Source organism: Ptychodera flava (genome assembly GCF_041260155.1).
Source record: "Ptychodera flava strain L36383 chromosome 3 unlocalized genomic scaffold, AS_Pfla_20210202 Scaffold_27__1_contigs__length_13241970_pilon, whole genome shotgun sequence".
Lineage (NCBI taxonomy): Eukaryota > Metazoa > Hemichordata > Enteropneusta > Ptychoderidae > Ptychodera > Ptychodera flava.
The window spans coordinates 4,211,558-4,225,765 of record NW_027248281.1 but is presented as its reverse complement, the minus strand read 5'-3'; the positions used below and the strand labels follow the sequence as shown (position 1 = coordinate 4,225,765).

General features: G+C 38.7%; 1 long non-coding RNA gene across 1 annotated transcript; it reads right to left on the bottom strand.

Annotated features, from left to right (window-relative positions):
• Positions 1 to 3,817: 3,817 nt before the first annotated feature.
• LOC139126442 (uncharacterized) lies at positions 3,818 to 9,116 on the bottom strand. The gene is made up of 4 exons (XR_011550578.1): positions 8,901 to 9,116; positions 7,222 to 7,612; positions 4,378 to 4,731; positions 3,818 to 3,951 (listed from the first exon to the last, which is right to left on the bottom strand). It is a non-coding gene; the product is annotated as an uncharacterized lncRNA (long non-coding RNA).
• Positions 9,117 to 14,208: the final 5,092 nt, after the last annotated feature.

The window sequence follows — 14,208 nt, the reverse complement described above, 5'->3', positions numbered from 1 at the left end:
AGAAACATGAGAAAAAGTACAAGTGTTACTTTCATCCAATCACAGCTTGTTTTTATTTTAACCCAATAGCGTCCATGTTTACATTTGCCGGTACCTGACCCTATATTTCCCCACGCCCTCTACCGGGGAAAATGGGTCAGGGAACCAGACTAAGAGAGGACTAGGTTGCCCAAAAGACTGCATGCAACGTGGCAAACGCTTTGACCACGTCTAGAGTGAAAATTTGTATGTCAAATACACACATAATACACTAAGAGTCCCACTTCTTCAACGGACTTGCGTGTCAAGTCTGCTAGGGAACGATATAGGCATTCCGATCATTACAGAACGAAAGTGTGCTTTTTATTAATCTTATCAACAAACTTCAATTGCTATCAGTTTGTGGCTTGACTTCCCTATCACGTGATTCACTTCAAATTTCACGTTGGGAATTCCAAAACGAAATGTGTCCCCGCAAGGAGTGTGACCATTACTATTCCATTTGACGCCAAAACACCAAACCCAATAAGGCCTAGTATCCTTTCTTTGTAGAAATGTACTTGATAATTAATCTGAAAATTTATCTTTAAAGTGTTATATATTAAATAATGAGATATTTTTTTCCTTAAATTTTTGCAATTTGATTCGATGATTGCACATGTTTAGGTTATAAAGCACGAGAATGATGGCAACAGTATCACCAATGGCGTCTACAATGTTTACAAGGTCTTTGCAGCTATAGCAATCTTATAACAATTTTGCGATCGCTGTACAGCTGTAGCATGGGGAAATTCGCCACTTTTTCCAAACAATGAAATCCTGAAGTAAGAAGAAGGAGAAGTAAACATTACAGCCAACGCATTGAATCAATATCTTCAGCTTCCTCTTTCTGCTGTCATTCTTTGAGTTCAGTGTTTGACTTCAGGCTTGAATATTGTCTTGGTAATGATCTACTGCAGTGTTGTGTAATCTAAGTATTATCGAGTCAAGGAAAGTCACAAAGTTTTGACTTTGACTTACACCGTAGCACTCCTGCCCAGGAGTCTAACGGTACAGTACGTCATTTCCTACAATATAAACCAACATACATGACGTAGTGTGATTGGAACATTCCAAGTGTCATCTTCTGATAAATTGCCGATAAAATTATCATGATAATTTCTTAATGCACTTTTCGAGTTCAAAGTATATCTCTTGTCTAAATTGTATTATTTATCGACCTTTTACCATATTTTTAAACGGAAGGATACCAATAACCGATGATGGAAATATACAGTTGACTATCGCTTGTGTAAAAGGGAATGACATCGTCACGAAAAGCATACATAGCATACTGGTTTTAGATTTGGAAATAAATAATTTGAATTCATAATATTAGCGACATATTCCCGACATTACCCATGCATTTATCTTTTACGTGCAATTTTCTGTTCCTTGTTCCTGCAAAACTTTCGTAATAATCTTCAATTGGTCGACGGCGTTGATGTTCAGGGATTTCGTACCGGTTGGTTCAGGTATTGTAAATGCACGCTACTGTGGAGGCAGCTCTTGTTTCCTTTTTAAGCACATGTGCCCGATCCGTACTCTACATATGTGTATAATATCGGTAGGTTATTTAATATGTAGTTCAGTGTGGCTAGCTTTGCTTGCCTAGTATGGACGAAAACAATAGACATTTGTTACTATTTGCTGCAGTGTCATTGCGCAGCTCTGACGTCAGAAAGCACCACACCTTTCTTGTTCTGACAGTTTATTCCTGTTGTCCTTACGAAGTAAAATCATGCATTGTGTACTATAATACTGCTTCCTTTACATTAGATTAAATCAGTGGTCATCGTGTTCCATGATTCAGCGAAATGTCTGCTATGATATATTCATTAGCTGGAAAGAGAGGTGATGTCTGACTTCCATTCAAAAACTGACAACATCATAATTGTACATCACATCACTACAGCCGTAATAGTCTTGATCTACACATTTTATACGTCAAAGTCGTCCTGTTGTGTCTACCTTACAATTTTAAACTGTCAATGTTTGCAGAGATGAAGCGGTGATTACTTTTTGGTCTGGAAATGAACAACATCACGACACAATTTCCCACTTCTAAGTTTTTAGCAAAATCGCGACTTTGCTGAAACATTGTGCTGACACATTATAATTATCATAACTTGATCAGTCGATTCAGTTCAGATTTTCCAGGTATTTCTCTTCAGGTGAACAGAAGGATGCTCTTCTTACCCTTGTGAAGTTTTCAAACGATAAAATGATTTCTCTGGATTTCGGTAAAGTCTTTGTTTAAGTACAAATGTGACTAGGGAAGGTAGACTTATCTTCAAATCTGTGATTTGTGAATGTTTGAGAACACGCTGATTTGCGTTCTGTTTTCATGTGAAACGCGTGAGTGGGGTGAACGCGATGAATGGAGTGAATGCTATAGAGGGGAACGGTTTCTCCCGGCAGAGACTAACTCACTAATGTACAGACTCAAGGTAGTAAAGCATTAATTGCTAAGAAAACCTGGCCCAGGTTGCAACATTTCAAACAGGTTTGTGTGAAATAGGAGAGACACAAGAGAAACTATTGATAATGATCACCGACTTGAACCAAGTCTTTAGGGAAGGCTTGAGAATGATAATAATTATAATGGTTTATAAATATTGTGACGGAAAGTCAAATTAAAATGAGTTTACAATACTAAAAAATTCAGAGTGCTCAACAAAAGTAACAATGAGGCACAGAATTTAAACAGTTTGTACAAAAATTGTCTATGTTCAGTAGTATTTTGATGTGAAGAATAACCAAGGAGTCAAGTTTAAAAGGACCTAATACAAGACCCATACATACCTACAATATTTGTATGTATATTTTTCACTGTTTGTCAGGCGTTCTTTCTGAGTGATAATTACTCAAAATAAGAAAGTTTACAATCATAATTATCCAAATCACTGCCAAAAGTGATTTCATGTAAACAAATGTGATCTACATTCTTCAAGCTGACAAACAGATATATATAATATTTACCGAGGACTGAAGTTACTTTGTCTGAGATTTTCTGAAATTTTCAGAGAATGGCAACATAATTAAACGCTTTTTCACTCTTCTTGATTAAAAGCAAACTCAACACGACATATTTTGTTTGTTAATTTTACTGATGTACGAAAGTCCATATTAGCTCGTTATATAAACTTTCGCATACATGTATGGCAATTACCAAACATAGGTAGGTGTTTTTAAAAGAAGGAATGAGGAAAATTCAAAGTAGGTTGGAAATAGATAGATAGATAGATAGATAGATAGATAGATAGATAGATAGATAGAGAGATAGATAGATAGATAGATAGATAGATAGATAGACCCTGTTACATTTTTCTCTAATACTAAATGTGTATGTGTGTATGTCTATATGATCTTGCGGCAGTAGATTTGGAACATAGCAATGAATAATCTCACAGCTAAATGTTTAGCAGTGTACTTTTCATGTAAATATTAATATCCAAATGATTCAATTCTTTCATTTACATGATAATTAGCAGCAACTTAATGCCCACTGTCCAATGTCCAATGTCATGGAAAGTACAACGGGTCGAGAGTTCGTTATTGACACATTGTTGATTCATGCATCAGAAATTATTGAGATTAGTTGTAGATAGATCAGTTGTAGTAGTTGTAGATTAGTTGTAGATAGATCATAGATCATAGAATAGCCTCAACTAATGTGATAACCGACGTAAGAGCGTGTCCATTTGAGTTGGATTTTGAGGAATTATTAAAGTCAACCTTTCCAGGCGAAATGTCTAAAACAACAATTGAATTATTAGAGTAAGCATAACAAACAGATCTTAATGTCCCATTGAATAACACTTTGCATCTTTAAATTAAACTTGCCAGTCAGTTTTCAACACCTGCGACTTTTCTTTCCCCTTTGCCGTCGCCTTTTATTTGTTTTCCGATATTTATCTCTTTTCTTCTTGCCTGTCAAAGTAAAATAAGGATTTTGAACAAAAGAGTAATATGTTGCCCAGGACTACACTTTAATATTCCTCTTATAAGATGTTTAAATACGGAGAGCAGAATTATTTTGCCATTGTCAACTTTATTTGACAGATTTTTAAAATCTGTAAAAGTAACCCTCTTGCTAAATAAAAGCAATTGTTGACTTACGATAACAATCTTTCAAAATGATATCGACGAGCATGCGTATGCGGCAACGAATACAAAAGAAAGCAGAGAACATGTACTGGGCATTACGAAAAATAATATCTCTGGGTGTGGTTGGAATCAAATGTCTTAGATACTAGCTAAATGAAACAAGAGCCCTGAATGAACTTCAGTAGGAATTATAAGCAGTCCATTAAATCTATATCAAAAGATACTCAAAATGATTTCACATAACTTTACCTGAGGAAGGTTTTATCTGAACCTGTATGGTTGCATTATCGGAAAAAATCATATCATCATCTTCCGCGAAATGACATATGTAAATCCTGTGTTTCTGTCATGTCCAGGTCTGGCAACAAAGTCAGTTCACTTATTAGATCCATTCTACCCCCACTGATTTCTTCCTCAGAATTGATAATCATATTATTCAGTTCGTCCTCGAATTCGTTCCGTTGACGATGCTCCATCGAATTTCAGTGTTACGATAGACGCTGCTGGCATTACATACAAATATGCTAGGTTTGTTTTGGATGCTAATCTGACTGGCAGTAGAAGAGGACTGTCCAAAAGCCTTGGCATATAAGGAAATTTTGTCTGAAAGTAACAAACATACATGAGTCGACAGAATTAATATTGTGATGATTAAGGAAGGTGATTGTGACAACATTCATTATAACAGTGTTAATGATGTTATTCTGATGATAGCAATGGTGATGATGATGACGACGACGACGAGATGATGATGATGATGATGATGATGATGATGATTATGATGATGATGATGATGACGACAACGAAGAGAATGAAAGTAAAACCTTCTGGAATTCTATAACTTGCAGAAATTACATAGCTGCCTTGAAAGCAAAAGGTCATTGGCGTATTTTACTTTGGATAATTATAGATTTGAATGATGCGTAGACACAGTTAAGCAAATCGACTCCTGGGATTTCAAAAAAAATTTCAGTGGAAAAACGGTATCATCTGTTTCTGTTTTTAATAGTCCACCGTACATATACCCTGTATCTACATCCTGAAATTGACAGCAATGTTTGAGGATCACATTACAACCTTGAAATGAAGGCAATATCTCTTTTGTATTGATATATTGAAAGTTACTTTGAATCATAGTCGAAGCATCCCGTCCACTTGACTATTCATAGCTTACCTATTTCAAATGTTCAACAAATTTTAATCGTCCTATTTACGACAAAATTTCAAAAGTGCATCTAATGTCACGTCCTTGGATTATAACGATTGGGGTACACTGAGCCCGGGAAGCCGTTTGGACCTAAAGAGTGACAGTTGCTAAAAGTACAGTTTGTGTGCGCTTGTTTAAGAGCTTGTACTCACAAAACACTTAACAAGTCATTGAAAATGATATAGTCCCCACTTGTAATAGGAGTATTAATCTTGATGGGGCAGGAAATGTGGTCATTAAGAAGTATCACTGGAGTGTATATGTTGAGATCTATGGGCACATAGGTCTATGTCGTTGTTCCCAATTTGAAACACATGAGGCATGTCTAAGTTATGGTTCTAAATCGGGAAAAAAAGATCAGACCTCTAGCTGTATTGGCCAGCCATGAAATACATATGCGCATAATAAATGAAGTACAAGATGTGACATCTTAAGGTCTAATATCCTATCAAAATCGAAGGGTATAGAACTTGTGTACGTGGTTACTGAGTTATGCATATATGTGTACAATCAAGGTCAAAGGTCATCGAGGTCACGTGACATTTTAAAAAAATAATTGTATTGCTAATTAATTCCTATATGCCAAAAATCAGACCTCTAGCTGTATTAGCTCTATTCGCTTGCCCAGAACTAGATGTGTGCATAATTAATGAGGTAAAGCATGTGTTTGTCATAAGGTCTCCCATCCAACTAAATATAAAGGACATAGCACTTGTGGTTACTTATTTATTGACATAAACGTATATTTTAGGTAAAAGGTCATCGAGGTCACATGACATTTTGTCAAAAACTTCTATCCTATAGTTATCCCTATATACCAAAAATCAGATATTGGCTTGCTCAGAATTACATATGCTCATAATTAATGAGGTACAGTATGTAGCGTCATAAGGTCTCCCATCATACCAAATATGAAGGGTGTACCACTTGTGGTTACTGAGTTATGGACAAAATATATATATTTCAGGTCAAAGGTCATTGAGGTCACATGACAAAGAATTGTATTGCTAAGTTATCCCTATATACCAAAAATCAAACCTCTAGCTCTATTGGTTCGCTCAAAATTAGATATGTACATAATTAATGAGGTACAGTATGTGGCGTCATAAGGTCTCCCATCACTTGTGGTTACTGAGTTATGGATAAATATGTATATTTGAGGTCAAAGGTCACCGAGGTCACGTGACATGTCAAAATATCTGAGATATCTGCGTAACTGATGACATGACCAAATCTATAGCCTAAGCCCGATGGACTTCATCCGTGGGAACTAAAAACTGTGTCACGGCATCCTTTTGGCAATATGAATACGATGAGAAACTAATTTTTTATTTTTCTTGGCCTTATACGTGGGAGTCTATGGAGAACTGTCTTATACATGGGGGTCTGTGGAGGTGTAACTAAAGTTCTAACTAAAAAGTCCTCTAACACGGCCAAATTTGATCGCATTGTGAAACAAATCGACGTGCATCTGTATGGGGTAGGGTACTATCCTTGTGCAAAGTTTGAAAGAAATCGACCAGGGCATGTCTGAGATATCTGCGTGAACGAAGAACGGACGCACGCACGCACGCACGCACGCACGGACATGACCAGACCTTTAAGTTCCCCCGGACGGTGTCCGTGGGGACTAACAACCATTACCATGCAGTGAGCAAGGAGAATGTCAAGCATTCTGAGACTCGGATATCTTCCCGGGATATCTTTAAATTTTGGTAATAAGTTACTTCTCTTGTAGCAAACCTCCATTGCAGTGATTCATTGATTTCACTTCTTGACCATGCAAAATTAATCATTATTCATTAGATCTGATATGTACAGCAATATGCAAAACACAGAAACCAGTGTCATCATTGTTTTGATTCGTTTTATATTTAAATACTTACTGATTACATCGAGGGAGACATAATGGTGCTCAGATATATATCCAGTGTCTTCCAAAGGCTCTTTCAATCTTAATACAACCAGGCATGAGTATTTGCCTACATCGTCATCTGTAAATGGACTCCTCAATTGTCAGCGATCCTTCCCCTATAGTACTATATTTGGGGTGTACCACGCCAACGACGTTGAAGTCGACAATCGTGACTAATGTGACCGTGAAGAGAGGATTGCTCTTGTTTACTTTTCTCCAATCAGTCGTCATTCTGGTATATTCTACTATTGGAGTGTAATATATGCATTGCAGTGTAACCGTTTCGTCATCGTTTCTGATCATCTGCTGGTGATCCGTAACTTTGGCACTATGTGGCAGCATTGATAGTATGAAAACTAATACTATTGTGAACAAATAGACAAGAAATACTAGCTAAAGAATGAAACGGATGATATGTTGTGTTTTTGAAATAACTGCAAAGAATGTACTGTGATGTAAAGTCATTGTGTCTGTTGGTATGGCGACACAAATTGGACACAATGACTTGTCTACATATCCGTCTGTCAACGTGGACGTAAATGGATTATCTCGGCGTCTGTCTCTGTCTCTCTCACGCACTCTCTCAAATTACCGCATATCTACATGTGGTGTAGATCTTAACACACTCAAATGCATTGGTGTTCCTGAAGATATGGAATCGACGAAGGCGACAAAACAGATTTTACAGACGACGTTTACGGTGCAACATTTCAACAGTGCCATGAAAACATTATTTACGTTTAGTTTCAGATCATTGTAAATAAATCATTCGACTTCTCTGTTTTACATCAGTCCGTGTGAGACAACACAGTGTTATACAATACACGTCGTACAGTCGGACAATCTACGTGATCCTTTCTGAAAATACCTAAAATCTTTGAAGGGATTTATTTTAACTAGAGCTGGGCTGAACGTTTACCAGACCAATTCTGATAGAGATTAAAATTACGATGATTGCTATAAGGATACCACTGAAAATATCTGAGTGGCTGACTCAGTGATTTGTACAAATTTTTCAAACAATTTTGAGAATGAAGCTAATGAGTAGGGGAGCAATATTTGAACACAAAAGTTGACCAACTATCACTGATATGTGATTCTTAACTATCAAATATTCGTTTACCTCTTGTTGAATATCGCCCATGTGACTATTGTGAATTAAAATGTACGTCATAAGAAGTTGGAGTCATCAGTTCTGCTTTTTAGTTTGACGTTACACAGTGTATGCATTCAGGCGTTCAACTTCATGTTTTGTTTTTTGTCCAATTTAATATTTCCAAGTACGACTATCGATCACAGAATGTCTATGATAAGACATTTCCCTTTGAACCACATGATTTTCTGATCGACTTTAACATTAAGTTTAAAAATTGTATCGCCACCGACATCAGTGCTATAAATTTGAGAATATATTTCAAGGTGCTTTTCAAATTTTGTTGAGAGAAGGCTTTTATATTTAAACAAGAAAACGTGTAAAATGAAACTTTGCTGAATGTGTATAGACTTTTTCAAATGAATGTAATAAAGTAATTGAAGTAAAGTTATTAAGAGCTTCGCCCACTTTGAACTTTTTCGGATTGCAATACGTTTTCTGCATTCGATGCAGCATAGTAGCTGTAGAATATGGCCAAAATATGGCCAGCCACTTACCACAGATAATACATGTTGCACAGAAAGTCAGCTCTCTGATGTACATCTTGCTACTCTCAAGCATCAAGTGTTTTGCTAATATTAAAGACTCCTCTCTGCTGGTACGATTCTTTGGTAGGACAGATTGTCTGCAGCCAATCGTATACGAACCACTGTATTTATAAGCATGGGGCAACGCCTATACGTGGGTGATTGTTAAACTAACCAATTGGCAAGGTTTACTACGATGTTGAAGTTTTAAGTACCGTTAAGAAAAAAATCAAATAATTGATCATAAAAGCATATTATATGAATCATCTCTTGCTTCCACGTAAAAAAAAACAGAGAGAAGAAGTAAATAATATGACGGAGGGCGCCCTGTTCTGTAGTCTACGGAACAGTTTGCCAGAGCGCTCCGAACTTTATGAGTTTTTCGACATAAAAGAGTTACTTTTGTGACGAACTCACTTCGATACACAAAGCAAGTTAGAGAGCTTACGTCCGTGTTACGAAAATGACTGAAGAAGAGCTAAAATTGAAGACTTTCTGGGACATTTTCGTGTGTAAGAGAATCATGGCCACGGCGGGAAGTGAACGTGCAACATATGCGCAGGTGGTAGAAAAGACTGGAGTGCGGATCAAAATAACACTAGTACTGGTGAGCCCCCTGTTTTACCACTTTTCCTCAAGCAATCTGATGTATTGCCGCCTGAAAACAAACAATGGCTACCAGGAGAGGAAATTCTGAATGCTATTGCAGAAGTTATAACCATGACCAGCCTGGAAGGATTACGGAGTGTACGAGGTTTATGGAGACTCTACCTAAATGATAAAGCGGACAGAGCAATACTTCTTCAACACGGAGTAAGATTGAGAGGAAAAGCAGTCGAGCTTTGGGGTAAAAATCCATATCGCAGAGACATTAACGAAGACTGGATCAGGTTAACTATCAAAGATATTCCTCTCTCTGTCGATGACAGTGCCATAGCAGACACGCTAAAAGTACTCGGATGTAAAATAAAGACACGAATAAATCGGATGAAATGGAGAATTAACGGCAAGTTAATCAACGTGCCGAATGGAGACAGAACTATATTTATAGAAAACCCACAACACCGATACCAACTTCTATCAAAGTTGGTTCGTTTGCTGGTAGAATTTTCAGTAATCAACAACAGCAGGCAGAATATATGCAAAGTTGCAGCAAATGCCGTCAAAATACATGGAAGATAAGACCGTGACAGATTGGCCTATCTTTCGAATGCTTACAGCATGCAGCGGCCTTCGCCGCGTATCGGATCACAAGCGACTGCGTTTTCAATGCTACTGGCCAGGCTATGGTGTAGTGCGGGCAGTCATTTTGCACTGTCATGTGATCTCCACACGCGCGCTTTAGCAATGATGAAAATCACCTTCTTCGGCGCACACGGTGAGGAATTTGCCTCGCGAGGTAAAAATATCAAACATGTTGAATACTTTGCTGAACGGCTCGAACGGATAAAAACTCACGAAAAATCGCCCGCACATGTGAGAGTAAAATGGCTGAGCAAACAGCCTCGAATGGAATTTTGCTCAACTAACTTCTCTCGTGATGCGAGAGGCCTATGTAAACGTGCTCCATGGAAATAAGTCGGAGTTTGTGACGGTCTCGTGATGAAGAGTTCTTTCCTGTGATCAAAGATTGTAAATTAGCCTGGACAATGCTGTCTTGCCACGGTTACACTATGAAACCCTCATATCTGCAAGTATTCAATCATCGTTCAGATTTTGTTTCCAAAAATTTGTTACACACAAATCTGTCAGCAATTAAAACTGTCAGTAGCCTATATCAGCAATACATCTTGTTGTACGGAAGTTCAAATCAGAATTTCGTCGTCGGACTTTTTTCTTCAAAACAGTTCATTACGGGGTGGTTGAGGACAAACGCAATGAACGCGTTTACTAGTTTACCATGAACGTAATTTGATCAAGTTCATTGACGGTCCCTAGTCATCTCACATTATCCCATGCACGTCCACCATGTCCACGTCATCTTTTAATGCTGACTTCAGTTTCCAGGATGGCACAATGTATTGCGTCTATGTTCGCGGCACGGCAAACGGAAGTGACACCCGGGCAGTGGAATCGTGATGTGTGATTAAGGCATAGGTGTATTCAAGTCCTTGAGACCGATATCCAAAGAAATGAAATGGAGGATACAAAATAATACGTTTGCTGTTGCACACTAGCTGTCTACCCCAGGCTGATTTCGAAAATATTGCTATATGAAAATTTAATTTTGGAGTTAGTAAGTCAACTACATACAAGAGTAGCCAACCACCTCTGGCTTGTAAAGCACGTTCTACTAACAACGTCTCGAGACAGCATCGCCATCTGCAAAGGACAGGAAGTCAAACAGGAACTTCCTTTCAAGCAAACTTGTAGCTTTTTGAATTTCGATCCTCTTCAACGTAAACATGAGTGTCTAATTCAGCCGTAATATTTGAGGATGTAGTGAATCATCCTACTTTATATCAACTCTTTTGATTTTTTACGACAATGGCAAAACATGGCCCAGCGTAACTTTAAGCGCAGTGGTCGTCGCACTGCGCCTGCGCGATTCTTTTGTTGATAAACATAAATGTTTGTAAACATAAGTCTTCTCTACTTCAATCGGAGTGAGATGGGAGCGGTCCCTCACTTTGTTAACGCCTTTGTAAGACTCAACATCATGCAATAGTAAAATATTAAGATCGGAAACGAACTTCAGTGGTGTATTTCTGTCTATAAACTCATGTAAGGCTACTGACGAACATTGAGACACTACACTCGGCACATTATGTCGCTGAGTTTACTGCATATATGAACGAGTGTGTTTGATCGCGCGCGGTCACGCTGGTTGTACACAATGCTATTTACAGCACAGTAAACATACATCACTAAAATGATCAATATTGTGTGTGTATGTGTGTGTATATATATGTGTATATATATATATATATATATATATATTATATATATATATATATATATATATATATATATATATATATATATATATATATATATAGACCAGCAACAAGAACAATAGAACAATGCCTAACACAAAATTACACTCAAGACCATGATCGGCAAGCCAGAGCAGGACACGGGAGATGTTGTTGCTTCGATAAGGGAGTACACGGATATAAGAGAATCCGGTCCCACACCAGCTGCGCAACGTACCGGCCCCGCGACGACTTGGCCCACGACCCACTGTTGATCACCATTTCTTACTTCTTCTAGTGATACGTGGCAAGAAATAGGCAAATGACAGGACACAATAGACAAAACGAGCGGGTTTTCGCGGCATTTGCCAGGAAATTGCACGGCTACACATAGGGACGTATTGAGAGATCCTGTGCACGGTCATGGCTAGCTCTGTGCGCAGGGCAGTGTGTTACCGGCGTTATGGTGGGAGGCCGTATAACGCCGGTAACACACAGCCCTGCCATGCAGAGCTAGGTCATGGCAGAGATCCAATGGCTAGCTAGTGCACAGGCGGCCCAATCACTATTAATAAGCTTATTATTGAGTTTTTCTCAGTTTCCTCTGTCACTGTTAGTCAGGGATTTTACGGGTTGGTCAACATCGCGAAAGATAGGAAAGGTTTCATTTACATCTCTATCTTTGCAATGTTGACCAACCCTTGATAAGTCCCCGGATTAGCATAATTAGTTGTGTTGACTAATTAATTATAAGATGTGTATATGAGAGATAAACGTCCTTGTAATGGGGTGTAAAATAAATAAAGAGTCAAGAGGCATAAGTTAGGCTATATAGTCATTTATTTTACTTACTACGATCAGTCAGAGCATGGAGAAAAGGAGAGAAAATGATAACAGTGAGAAAACTCAGTAATAGTTTTGGGCCGCCTGTGGCTAGTGTAGGCCTACCGGTGCTACGCAAACTTCGTTGTTGTACCTCCTGATTGCCGGGTAGGTCTGAATCCTCTTTCAAATGAAATAACCCCCATATAACAAGAAGACCTATGAAAGGTCCTTCGCTTGACTTGATACCTGTATACTCGGAATTCTCGTTTGCACCCCTCAACGGGGTAAACTTCATAGTGGAGTTGGATTCTCCGCAGCCAAGTGTAGCGCGCCATATACCCGGTTCTCTTGACACGGACGTTCATGCAGACCACGGAACATATGCTTCTTGCTGCAGCGGGCATTGCTCTGACAGCTGTAGATTTCTGTAGCTTGCGTTATTGTCAATTGTACTCCTGTTGGGCCTCTTGAAATGAAAGCTCTCGTTCTTGCTAGCGATGTCGTAGACTACAGCCCGGTCATTGATAGTCTGTTTGCATATACACGCGTACAGGTAAGTGTTTAGCTCCATGGCTCGAGCGATAACAGTAGCCGAGCCCCATTCAACTGATTCAAGAAAATCATGATCAAATGTGATCTCAATCCAGCGTGTAATTACTGTTCAATATTCAGCAGATATTTAACTTAGATTAATTGACCTTTTATTGCGTGTTAGATTTGGTAAGTTGGTATGCTTGTGACAAATCAGCCGCCATATCAGCGGCAATATCGCAAACATAATAATCAACCTGTAACCTCATGCGGCATTCTCGGATATGTTGTCAACAAGGGGGGACCCCCTCAGGAGCATGCGCAGCGCGACGACCACTGCGCTTTAATACGACACCTGTTCTTTCTAATATGCAGATAACATGTGCTACTCTGCTATGAATGTATCGTATTGAAGCGACTGGAACGTATTCCTGCGTATGATGCGAGCAAATGCAGTGTGCACATATGCATAGTCTTTCCGCTCCACTGCCGTAGGGGACAGATATTTCACCGTGTAGTGTAGTGTTGTCATTGTCAGAAGTTTTGCCTTGGTGTTTATTTAATTGTTATCATTGAAAGCTATTTTGGTCAAGATTCATTTCTGAAGGAGGACATCTATCCCAACAGGCGTCTGCTGGTAAATTCTGTCGCACGATATTGATGTCTTTCTGAGGAAAACGCGTTTGATCCGCTCGGCGCTGCATTCCTCAACGTCCCCATCGGGTATATTTCTTAGTTTCGCAATTACGAAGCTTGGATCCTCCAGCACCGTAGATTGGTAAAGTGTTTCGCAATGGCAGAAAATACTGCCGACCATCGTCCCATGGAGGTACAAGTAGCACAATGGTCATACTCATCGTTTTGCCCTTCACGACTGTGCAGCGCCCTCAGCGTCCATCGCCATGCATGCCCTATCAAAATTCAGTCAAAACAACCACCTGTCACAACAGCTCAATGCATCAGCTCTCAACATGATGTATCCCTTCAGCTTTTTATTGCGATGTAAA